The sequence below is a fragment of the Panthera pardus genome, unplaced genomic scaffold (genome assembly GCF_024362965.1).
Source record: "Panthera pardus isolate Hobbes unplaced genomic scaffold, ASM2436296v1 HiC_scaffold_12, whole genome shotgun sequence".
NCBI lineage: Eukaryota > Metazoa > Chordata > Mammalia > Carnivora > Felidae > Panthera > Panthera pardus.
Window position 1 is genome coordinate 44,189,633 of NW_026526677.1, and position 12,041 is coordinate 44,201,673.

Here is a 12,041-nt window from a genome sequence, read left to right on the forward strand (position 1 = left end):
AGTGAGCAGAGGGGGATAGGTCTTCCTCATTATTGGATCCTAGTGCTGCATACAAAAAATGGTAAGTGACATGGGTGCCCTGGAGCAGCAGGAATCCACTCAATGAATGGAAGAAGGAGCAATGGAAAAGAGGGAACAAGGCGGGAACACGGAGTGTGTCGATGCTGAAAGAAACTTCATGAGAGCTTCATGATTGGGAGGGAAGGAGCAGGAGCAAACACTATTTTTCTCTGCTCTCTCATAGTCCTTGTCTACATTCTAGCATATTTTACAGAGCTATAATCAAACATCTGCATAATTGGACATCTAGTTTTACCAAACAGTATTTTTTTTAAATTTTTTTTAACATTTATTCATTTTTGAGACAGAAAGAGACACAGAGCATGAACGGGGGGAAGGTCAGAGAGAGAGGGAGACACAGAATCTGAAACAGGCTCCAGGCTCTGAGCTGTCAGCACAGAGCCTGACGCTGGGCTCCAACTCACAGACCGCGAGATCATGACCTGAGCCGAAGTCGGATGCCCAACCGACTGAGCCACCCAGGCGCCCCGCCAAACAGTATTTTGAACAACACCTTACACTGGCTCATATTCTTCATAATTATTGTGAGAACTGCACAACATTTTATCCAGTTAATGTACTGCAATTTACATCACTGTCTTCACTGTCCCTGTTGTTGGACATTCAGGTTGTTTTCAATTTCTGCTATTACAGAGAATGCTACAGGGAGGAGTAGCATACAGAAGGATTGCCCTTCTCCTGAATTAGCTCCTCATCTAAATTACAGTGAGTGAAATTACTGGGTCAAAGGGCAGGAACCTTCTATGGTTTCAGTACCTACTACTGTATTCCTGTTTTTTATCCACAGTCATAAAGTCTCATCCATTTCACTGTGAACAATGGTGCTAGTGTTATTATTATACCTTTCTTAACAAGTTAAGGATATAAAAACATACCTCATTATTTAATTTGAATCTGGTTACAAGATGAACATTTACCCCTATTTGCTTTCTATCTATATTTTGCATTATGTCATTTGCTATCAAGGGAGCATTTATTGATACTTCTACATTAGAATAAACTTTTTATATATTAAACATAATGATCCATTTCTATAACATTTGAATGAAATGCTTTTCGTGCTGATTACTTTTTCACTGTGATTAGTTGGTTCTTGTACAGAAATTATCTTTTGATCCTTTTCTTTCAAAGATTCATAAATTTAAAAAAATGTTAATGTTTATTTATTATTGACAGAGAGAGACAGAGTATGAGCAGGGGAGGGGCAGAGAGGGAGAGACACAGAATCCAAAACGGGCTCCAGACTCTGAGCTGTCAGCACAGAGCCCAACATGGGGCTCAAACTTGTGAACCACAAGATCATGACCTGAGCCGAAGTCAGAGGCTTAACCGATTGAGCCACCTAGGGGCCCCTATGATTTATAAGTTTAAATGCTGCCATCACCACCACCACCACCACCAGCAACAACAACAACAAGAGCAACAACAAAAAGCTTATATGGGGCACCTGAGTGGCTCAGTTGGTTGAGCATCCAACTCTTGTGGTTTTTTTTCATGTTTAAAAAAAATTTTTTTAACATTTTATTTATTTATTTATGTATATATTCATTCATTCATCTATTTATTTACATCCAAGTTAGTTAGATATAGTGCAGTAATGATTTCAGGAGTAGATTCCAGTGATTCATCCCCTATGTATAATACCCAGTGCTCATCCCAACAAGTGTCCTCCTTAATGCCCATCACCCATTTAGCCCATTCCCCCCTCCCACAACCCCTCCAGCAACCGTCAGTTCTCTGTATTTAAGTCTCTTATGTTTTGTCCCCCTCCTTCTTTTTATATTATTTTTGCTTCCCTTTCCTTATATTCATCTGTTTTGTATCTTAAAATCCTCATATGACATTTGCCTTTCTCTGGCTGACTAATTTGACTTAACATAAAACCCTCCAGTTCCATCCACGTAGTTACAAATGGCAAGATTTCATTGTTTTTGATTGCCGAATAATACTCCATTGTGTGTGTGTATACACACACACACACACACACACACACACACACACACATCTTCTTTATCCATTCATCCATCGATGGGCATTTGGACTCTTTCCATACTTTGGCTATTGTCGATAGCTGAGTGTCCAACTCTTGATCTTAGCTCAGGTCATGATCTCACAGTTCATGGCTTCAAGCCCTGTATTGGGCTCTGAGCTGGCAGAGTGTAACCTGCTTGAGATTCTATCTCTGCCTCTCCCCCTCCTCAAAATAAATAAACTTAAAAAAAAATTTTTTTTTAACGTGCAAAAACTCTCAATCCTATTTTGTGCAATTTTTGGACAGTTCTTCCACTAATTTATAATTTTTAAACATACATTTTGAATATAACTTAATGTTTGCCCAAACGGATAATCCAGTGGCTGTTTACAGTCAGTATGTAAGAGTTAGGGAACAAACTTACTAAAACGAGCAGACAGGCCCTTGTCTTGAAGCTGTGTTGTTTTTACTGACAATGCATATTATTAGGTATAATAATTATGGCTATAGGGTTATGGGTTAATAATTAGGTTATAACCATTATGATGGTGGTGAGCATGATACAGATCATGAATAGAGAAAGGTTTATGCTCTGTTGGCTAGGATTGCCTTGTGATTTTCATGTGCCTTATGCATTTTTGCTTTTATTTTATAACTGTGTGTAATAAAGGCAAATACAACCCAGGCTGGATTCATTACTACATATTCATTTTCATTCTTAAAGTTTTTTTTTTTACTTATTTGAAAATGAAAACATTTTTGTGGGCCACTAAGCTATATGCCTGCTGTGTCTAATGGATATCAACCCTGTCCCACAGTCACCTCTTAGCACAAATTAGCTCTCTTTAGCTAAATTATTGGGTCTACTCTGTGCCTTTGCATTCAGTTCCTCAAATACACATTTTTACCTTATCAGAACCATAGTATTTTAAACAATCATTATTTTTAAATATGTTCTAACAGCTGTTAAAGCTGATCTGTACCCCAAAACTCTTCTTTTTAGGTCTCTGGACCACTTATTTTCTAAGTAAACTTTAGAACTCCTCTGTTTATCCCAAGAGAAAAATCCTCCTGAAGTTGCATTATATTTGTAAGTTATCTCAAAGAGATAGGACATTTGTATAAAGACACAATAATGTGATGTTCCATTCCAGATTTAGGATAGCATGACCATGCTACAAGGAGGGTTCATGAGCAGTGGTGACAGAGGCAGGAAATAGGGGAAGAAGAGCCTGCAGTCTTCCGGGGTGAGCTCTGAACTAGGGGTGCTCAGTGAGGCTGGGACACGACCTCCCATGAGTTAACATACTCCCAGCCCTGTAGGTCAAGTGCTAGTTTATTCTTTGCATGAGGGGAAAGGGGGTGCCCTTGGGCAAAGATTGAAAACCATCATTTAGCCGAACGTACCTTCTCCTAGGCGGATATTCTGAAGTGGCTGTAGCTTGGTAGCCCTTACTACCAGTCTTACATATAAGTTTAACAAATTTTTTTCCCAAAAAAAATTTGGGGGAGAAATTCTTATCTTTATTATCAAGCCCAGCCTGCAGCTCCCCCCCCAAGCCTAGCCCACCCAAGGCAGACAGCTAGTAGGGGTCTGTATGTGAGACAAGAAGAGGTACCAGTTCTACTCAAAATGTGTGCACTAACTGGACTGTGGACAGAGCCTAGACAATCTGGATGGAGGGTAGGTCCTGTGGGGTCATGCCCCCAGCTGCCGCTCCTGCCAGGACCACAGGAGCTTGTACCATCTGAGAGATGGGAGCCACGGGGACGCCCTCAGCGGCAAAACTGAACCAGGTGGCTCTGGGGCCAGCAGCTACAGTTTAGTGTTACCTTCCTTAATGCTGCTATTCAGCAGCTCAATGACTGGGGCTCTGCAGATGATGAGCAGTTTCGGTCCCAATGGGCCAGGGGAGGCTGCTCTGTCAGCCCTGGGGAGAGGGTTTCTACCTCCCAGATGTACTCCCCATCAGGCTGCTCGGCAGCAGGATGTTTTGCAACCTCTGGCTGGTCTGCAGCATTTCCGGAACCACTGCTGGCCTCACTATCACCTGCTCCCCAGGGCAGCACACCAGCAACTAAAACACATATAACATAAAATTCACTATTTAAATCATTTTAAGTGTACAGTTTAGCGATATTAAGTACATTCATGTTGTTGCACAACCATCACTGCTATCCATCTCTAGAACTCTTTTCATCTTGCAAAACTGAAACTTTGTATCCATCAAACAGTAACTCCCTATGAACTCCTCTTCCCAGCCCCTCACCATTCTAACTTTTCTTTCTCGCTTTCTTTCCTTTCCTTTCTTTCCTTTGCTTTTTCTTTTCCTTCCTTCCTTCCTTCCTTCCTCTCTTTCTTTTATGTTCTTTTCTTTCTGTTATTTCCCCCTTTCTCTCATGCCCCATGCTTTGAAAACTACCATTCTACTCTACTACTAAGAATTCAGCTTTTTTTTCTGCTCAAGATTCCATATATAAGTGAGACCATGCAATACTTGTCTTTCTGAGTCTTGATCATTTCACTCAGCTTTATAATGTCCAGATTCATCCATATTTTTGCAAATGGCAAGGTTTCCTTTTTCTTAAAGGCTAAGTAATATTTTATTGTATATATGACCACATTTTCTTTATTCATCCATTGAAAGACATTTAGGTTGTTTCCATATCTTGCCTATTGTGAATAAGTTTGCAGTGAATGAACATGAGAGTGCAAATACCTCTTTAAGGTAGCAATTTTATGTCCTTGGATATATATTCTAAGTGGGATTGCTGGATCATATGGTTGTTCTCTTTTTAATTTTTCAAGGAATATCCATACTGCTTTTCATAATGGCTGTATCAGTTAACATTCAGCAGTATATAGGGGTTCCCTTTTTTCCACATCCTTACCAAAACTTCTCTTTTCACTTTTTTTATATTAGTCATCCTAACAGGTGTGAGGCAGTATCACTTTGTGGTTTTCATTTGGTTTCCTGCTGATTAGTGACTCTGAACATCTTTTCACACACCTTTTGGCCATTTGTCTTCTTTGGGAACATGTCTGTTCAATCCTGCCCATTTTTATTTTTCAAGGGTTTTTTTTTTTAAGTTTATTTATTTATTTTGAGAGACAGAGAAAGAGAGCATGAGCAGGGGAGGGGCAGAGAGAGAGAGAGAATCCTAAGCAGTCTCTGGACTGCCAGTGGAGAGCCTGATGTGGGGCTCAAACCCACAAACCATGAGATCATGACCTAAGCTGAAATCTAGAGTCAGACACTTAACTGACTGAACCACCTAGGCACCCCACTTTGCCCATTTTTTAAATTGGGTTATTGGTTTTTTGCTACTGAGTTGTAAGAGTTCCTTATATGTTTTGGATACGAATCCCTCACTGAATGTATGATTTGCAAAAGTTTTCTCTCATTTTATAGATTGCTTATTCATTTTATTGACGTTCCCTTTACAGTGCAGAAACTTCAATTTGACATAGTCTCACTTGTGTTTTTGCTCTTGTTGACTATCCTTTTGGTGACTGACCCACAAAATCACTGTCAAGACCAATGTCAAGGAGTTTTTCCCCATGTTTTCTTCTAGAAGTTTTACAGTTTTAGGTCTTAAGTTTAAGTCTAATCTTTTTTTGATTGAATTTTTGTATGTTGTGTAAGGTAAGGATTGAATTTCGTACCTTTGCATGTGGATATCCAGTTTTCACAACATCGGTTACTGAAGAGGCTGTCCCCTTTCCCCACTATGTATTCTTGGTACCTCTGTCAAAAATCATTTGACTGTGGAAACTTTGTGTTGTGTGGAGCAGTGTTAGCCCCGCAGTCAGCCTTTTACGGGTCTTCAAGGCTTGAGTCTGTCTTTTCCTCAAGATGAATGATAAGCCAGACTTGTCCAAAGTGGAGAAGCTTGACAGGTCAAAATGGAAGAAAATGAAACTAAAGAAAAAAATACTCTTTCCTCAAAGGAAACTATCTAGCAAGAGAAAGAGTTGTTGAAACATCATAAAATGGGGATCCTTGAAGAGCAAATTCAGCATTGCCTGAATGTTTGGTTTGGGGCTTGTTTTTTTTGGTAAACCTATGTGTTTGTAGAGATTGTAGGCACCTTCTAATGTCTTCTTACTTACCCTTTCTCCTTGGCTAAGAGGTCAGGAGTAGCCAGTGTTCCCTTATGTTTGTTTTTAAAATTTCCATTGGTGCATAAACTCCAGCTGGCAAATGCTATCAATAATCTCAGCATTGATGACTTTTGTGTGTGAAGTTATTTTACCCCCTACAGGATAAGCCACTTTTAACCTTCTGCATTGGGTGCCTCCATTGTTCCATAAACTTCATGATGTGGCATGTGTTTATAGCTTCTCAAAGGTTATTTTCATTTCTAATGTACCAACAAAATAATAAACATAATCCAAAAATTATTTGTGCATGATTTTATTTCTGGGTTCTCTATTCTGTTCCATTGATCTATGTGTCTATTTTTATATCAATACCATACTGTTTTGATTATTATAGCTTTGTAATATAGTTCAAAAGCAGGAAGTGTGATGTCTCCAGCTTTGTTCTTTTTGCTGAAGATTGCTTTAGCTCTTTGAGTCTAATTTTGTTCCATTAAATTTTAACATTTTTTTTTCTAATTTTTGTTTCTATTTCTGTTAAAACTGCTATTGGAATTTGGACAAGTATTGCATTGAATCTGTAGTTCATTTTGGCTGTATAGACATTTTTTAAAAAAATGTTACTCCACCATTATTTTTTTTAAGTTTATTTATTTATTTTGAGAGAGAGAAAGAGAGTACAAACAGGAGAAGGCCAGAGAGAGGGAGAGAGAGAGAATCCCAAGCATATTCTGCATTGATAGCTCAGAGCCCACTGTAGGGCTTGAACTCATGAACCATGAGATCATGACCTGAGCTGAAACCAAGAGTCAGATGCTTGAGCCACCCAGGTGCCCTGGCACCCCGGATCAATAGACAATTTTTTTTCTTTTTTTTCTATTTTTGTTTTATTTAATTTACATCTAAGCTAGCATATAGTGCAACAATGATTTCAGGAGTAGATTCCTTAATGCCCCTTACCCATTTAGCCCATCCCGCCTCCCTTAACCCCTCCAGCAACCCTCTGTTCTCTATATTTAAGAGTCTCTTATGTTTTGTCCCTCTCCTTGTTTTTATATTATCTTTGCTTTCCCTTATGTTCATCTGTTTTGTATCTTAAATTCCACAAATGAGTGAAGTCATATGATATTTGTCTTTCTCTGACTAATTTCACTTAGCATAATACACTCTAGTTCTATCCACATAGTTGCAAATGGCAAGATTTCATTCTTTTTGATTGCCAAGTAATACTCCATTGTATATGTATGTACCACATCTTCTTTACCCATTCATCCATCGATGGACATTTGGGTTCTTTCCATACTTTGGTTATTGTTGATAGTGCTGCTGTAAACATTGGGGTGCATGTGCCCCTTTGAAACAGCACAGCTGTATCCCTTAGATAAAGACCTAGCAGTACAATGTCTGGGTTGTAGGGTAGTTCTATTTTTAATTTTTTGAGGAACCTCCATCCTGTTTTCCAGAGTGGCTGCAGCAGTTTGCATTCCCACCAACAGTGCAAAAGGGTTCCTCTTTCTCTGCATCCTCGCCAACATCTGTCATTGCCGGAGTTGTTAATGTTAGCCATTCTGACAAGTGTGAGGTGGTATCTCATTGTGGTTTTGATTTGTATTTCCCTGATGATGAGTGATGTGGAGCATTTCTTCATGTGTCAGTTGGCCATCTGGATATCTTCTTTGGAGAAGTGTCTATTCATGTCTTTTTCCCATTTCTTCACTGGATTATTTGTTTTTTGGGTGTTGAGTTGGATAAGTTCTTTAGAGATTTTAGATACTAACCCTTTATCTGATGTATAATTTGCAAATGTCTTCTCCCATTCCGTTGGTTGCCTTTTAGTTTTTCTGATTGTTTCCTTCACTGTGCAGAAGCTTTTTATGTTGATGAGGTCCCAATAGTTCATTTTTGCTAGACATTTTTAAAATATTAATTCTTTCAATCCATAAACATAGGATATCTGTTCATTTATTTGTGTCTTACTCAATTCTTTTCATTAGTGTTTCACAGTTTTTAGTGTAGTTTTGTAGTTTAGTAGTTTCAATATCTTTTACCTATTTGGTTACATTTATTCCTAAGTATTTTATTCTTTTTGATGCTAGTGTACAGGGGATTTTTTTTCTTAACATCTTTTTTGGGTAGTTTATTGTTAGAATATAGAAACACAATTGATTTTTGTGTATTGATTTTATATCCTGTATCTTTATTGAATTCATTTATCAGTTCTAACAGTTTTTTTGATGGAGTCTTTAGAGTTTTCTATATAAGATTATGTCATCTGCAAACAAACAATTTTACTTCTCACTTTCTGATTTGGATGCTTTTATTTCTTTTACTTGAAATGCTCTGGCTATGAATTTCAGCACTATTTTGATTAGAAGTGCTGAAAGTGGGCACCTTTGTCTTGTTCCTGATAATAGATGAAAAGCTTTCAGCTTTTTGCCATTGAGTATCAAGTAAATGACAGAGTGGGCTTGTCATACATGGCCTTTTTTTAATGTTGAGGTTGGTTCCTCCTAATTTGAGAGTTTTTATCATGAAAGGATGTTGAATTTTGTCAAAAATTTTTCTGCATCTATTGAGATGATCATATTTTTAAAAACTATATGAATAAATAAAGATTTCTTTTTTTTAATGTTTACTCATTTTTGAGAGAGACAGAGACAGAGTGCGAGCAGGCGAGGGGCAGAGAGAGAGGGAGACACAGACTCAAAAGCAGACTCCAGGCTCTGAGCTGTCAGCACAGAGCCCATTGTGGGGCTTGAACTCATGAACTGTGAGATCATGACCTGAGCCGAAGTTGGGCACTTAACCAACTGAGCCACCCAGACACCCCTAAAGATTTCAATAAATACAATTACGTAGACAATTATAAAATCTAGTTTTGTGGTAATAGTGGTTTATAACTGCACTTTTTGTTTTCTACATGTTTTAGCAGGTCAATAAAACTTTTAAAAAGATTTTATTTTTAACTAATCTCTTTACCCAACGTGGGGTTCGAGCTCACAACCCTGAGATCAAGATCACATGCTTTACCAACTGAACCAGTCAGTTCAGATTAATAATTTTTATTTATTTGTTTATTTACGTTTATTTATTTTTGATAGAGACAGAGCACAAGTCGGGGAGGGGCAGAGAGAGAAGGAGACACAGAATCCGAAGCAGGCTCCAGGCTCCGAGCTGTCCGCACAGAGCCTGACGGACGCAGGGCTTGAACTCACAAACCGTGAGATCATGACCTGAGCCAAAGTCAGACGTTTAACCGACTGAGCCACCCAGGTGTCCCTTTATTTATTTTTTTTAAAAAGACACATTTATTCAGCATCGTGATCAGATTATTACATTTAGCAATCAATAGCATGGGTGCAAAAAAAAAAAAAAAAACTACATTAAAACCCTTTTTTGGAATGCTTTATACTTTCCACAGAACAGAAACTAAAATAACCTCTTATGCGATTAGTCACAAATACAGCCCTTGAATTTTTGTCCATACACATGAGTATTGTCTCAAACATGTCTTCTTTGTAGCAGCTAGGCACCACCACCACTGTGCTTGACTGAGTTCAAAAATCTGTTGTAACCTGTAACTTCCCTGTCACTTCTCTGGCTCTCCTCTCCTGCTAAGCTTTGTTTCCTGGAAGTAATTAAAACCTTCTGCCACTCCCATAGCCACTGCTGCTGGAACCACCATAGCCACCTTGGTTTCATGGTTTGGCAGAGTATTGGCCTCCACCACCATACGGGCCAGGGCTTCTGCCTCCAAAACTTCCTCCTCATAGGGGCCCAAAATGTCAAGATTGATTGTTGTAATGGCCAAAATCATTATAGCTTCCACCACCTCCAGAGTTGCTTCCATCATTACCAAATCCGTTACAGCCATCCCCACTGCCACTATCCACCACCACCTCGACTACCACCAAGGCCACCTCGCCCACCGAAGTTTCCTCCATGGCTGGAGTTGTCATTCCCACCAAAACCACCTCTATGACCACCACCAAAATTTCCAGAACCACTTCGACCTCTTTGGCTGGATGAAGCACCAGCCATCTGTTGCTAAATAGAGGTTTCCTTACTTCACAGTTGTGGCCATTCACAGTATGGTATTTCTGAATGACAGTCTTGTCTACAGAGTCATGGTTGCCAAATGTTACAAAAGCAGAGCCTCTCTTTTTGCCACTGCTTCGGTCGGTCATGATTTCAATCACTTCAATTTTCCCATACTGTTCAAAATAATCTTTTAGGTAATGTTTTTCAGTGTCTTCTTTAATGCTACTGACAAAAATCTTTTTCACAGTTAAGTGGGCACCAGGTCTTTGAGAATCTTCTCTAGAGACAGCCCTCTTTGGTTCTACAACTCTTCCATCCACCTTGTGTGGCCTTGCATTCATGGCTGCGTCCACCTCTTCCACAGTGGCATGCACACGTGACAAACCCAAAGCCTCTGGAGCACTTGGTATTAGGATCTCTCATTACCACACAGTCCGTAAGCATTCCCCACTGCTCAAAATGGCTCCTCAGAGTCTCATTGGTTGTTTCAAAGCTCAAACCTCCGATGAAAAGCTTCCGCAGCTGTTCAGGCTCTTTGGGAGACTCTGACTTAGACATGATGGCGGTGGGAGGGGAGACTTTCACGATGCTTACTCGGCAGCGTCTGTGGGCAGAAAGACCAGATTAATAATTAAAAAATTTTCTTTTTCTAAAAGCTAGTATTATTATAACAGTGTTTATCTCCACATTTGGCTTTTTTTTAATAATTAAACTAACTAATACATTTAAAAGAATTGTTCCTTTATGCTTTTGGACGCACACATATCAGGATGCAATGTTGTGACATCAACAACCAAACTTTGCTGTTAAAGAAGAAGTTAAACTGGTATAAATTCAAATTAGATTATAACCTTCAGATGTTAAATGTAACCTGCATGGTAACCCCAAAGAAAATTACTGTAGATTAATTATACACAAAAGGAAATGTGAAATTACACATTTCATTTAAAATTTAATCACAAAAGAAGACAGTAATTCAGAAAATGAGAAACAGAAGAGTTATAAGGCATTTAGAAAACAAACAACAAAATTATAAAAGTGAGTTTTTCCCTTATCAGTAACTATTTTAAATAGAAGTGGATTGAACTTTCCAACCAAAGGAGATTAGCTGAGTGGATAAAAACACATGATCCAACTATATGCTATCTACAAAAGATTCATTTTAGATCCCAAAACACAAATAGATTGAAAGTGAATATATGGAAAAATACTGCAGAAATAGTAACCAAAAGAGAGCAGGGATGTCTAAACTGATGTCAGACATTATTTTTAAATGCTTATTTATTTTTGAGAGTGAGAGTGCACATGCATGTAAGCAGGGGTCAGGGAAGGGCAGAGAGAGAGGGAGACAGGATCTGAAGTAGGCTCTGTGCTGTCAGCGCAGAGCGTGATGTAGGGCTCAAACTCATGAACCCTGAGATCCTGACCTCATGACTTGAGCCAAAGTCAGATGCTTCACTGACTGAGCCACCCAGGTGATCCAAACAAAGTATACTTTATAAAGTTTCCAAAGAGACAAAGAAGAATATTACATGTTAATAAAACGCTCAGTACAGCAAATACATATACCAGTTGTAAATGTTTACATGTCTAATGACAGATCATCAAAATATGTGAAGTAAAAACTGACAGAATTCAAGGGAGCAATAGTTCTGCAATAATAGTCCAAGACTTTACTGTACCACCACTCTCAGTGTAGATGCAACAACTAGACAGAAGATAAGTAAGCAAATAGAGGGCTTACTAGAATAACTACGGTAGATCTGACAGACATCCATAGAACACTCTACCCAAGAACAGCATACGTATTCTTCCCAAGTGCACTTAGAACATTTTCAGGGTAGA

The 12,041-nt window shown here is 38.8% G+C and overlaps 2 pseudogenes; one reads left to right on the plus strand and one right to left on the minus strand.

Moving 5' to 3' along the window:
- The first annotated feature begins 5,910 nt into the window (after positions 1-5,910).
- On the plus strand, positions 5,911-6,116 carry LOC109271042 (thymosin beta-15A-like; annotated as a pseudogene).
- Positions 6,117-9,523: 3,407 nt separating this feature from the next.
- LOC109271348 (heterogeneous nuclear ribonucleoprotein A1-like) lies at positions 9,524-10,791 on the minus strand (annotated as a pseudogene).
- Between the last annotated feature and the right edge of the window lie 1,250 nt (positions 10,792-12,041).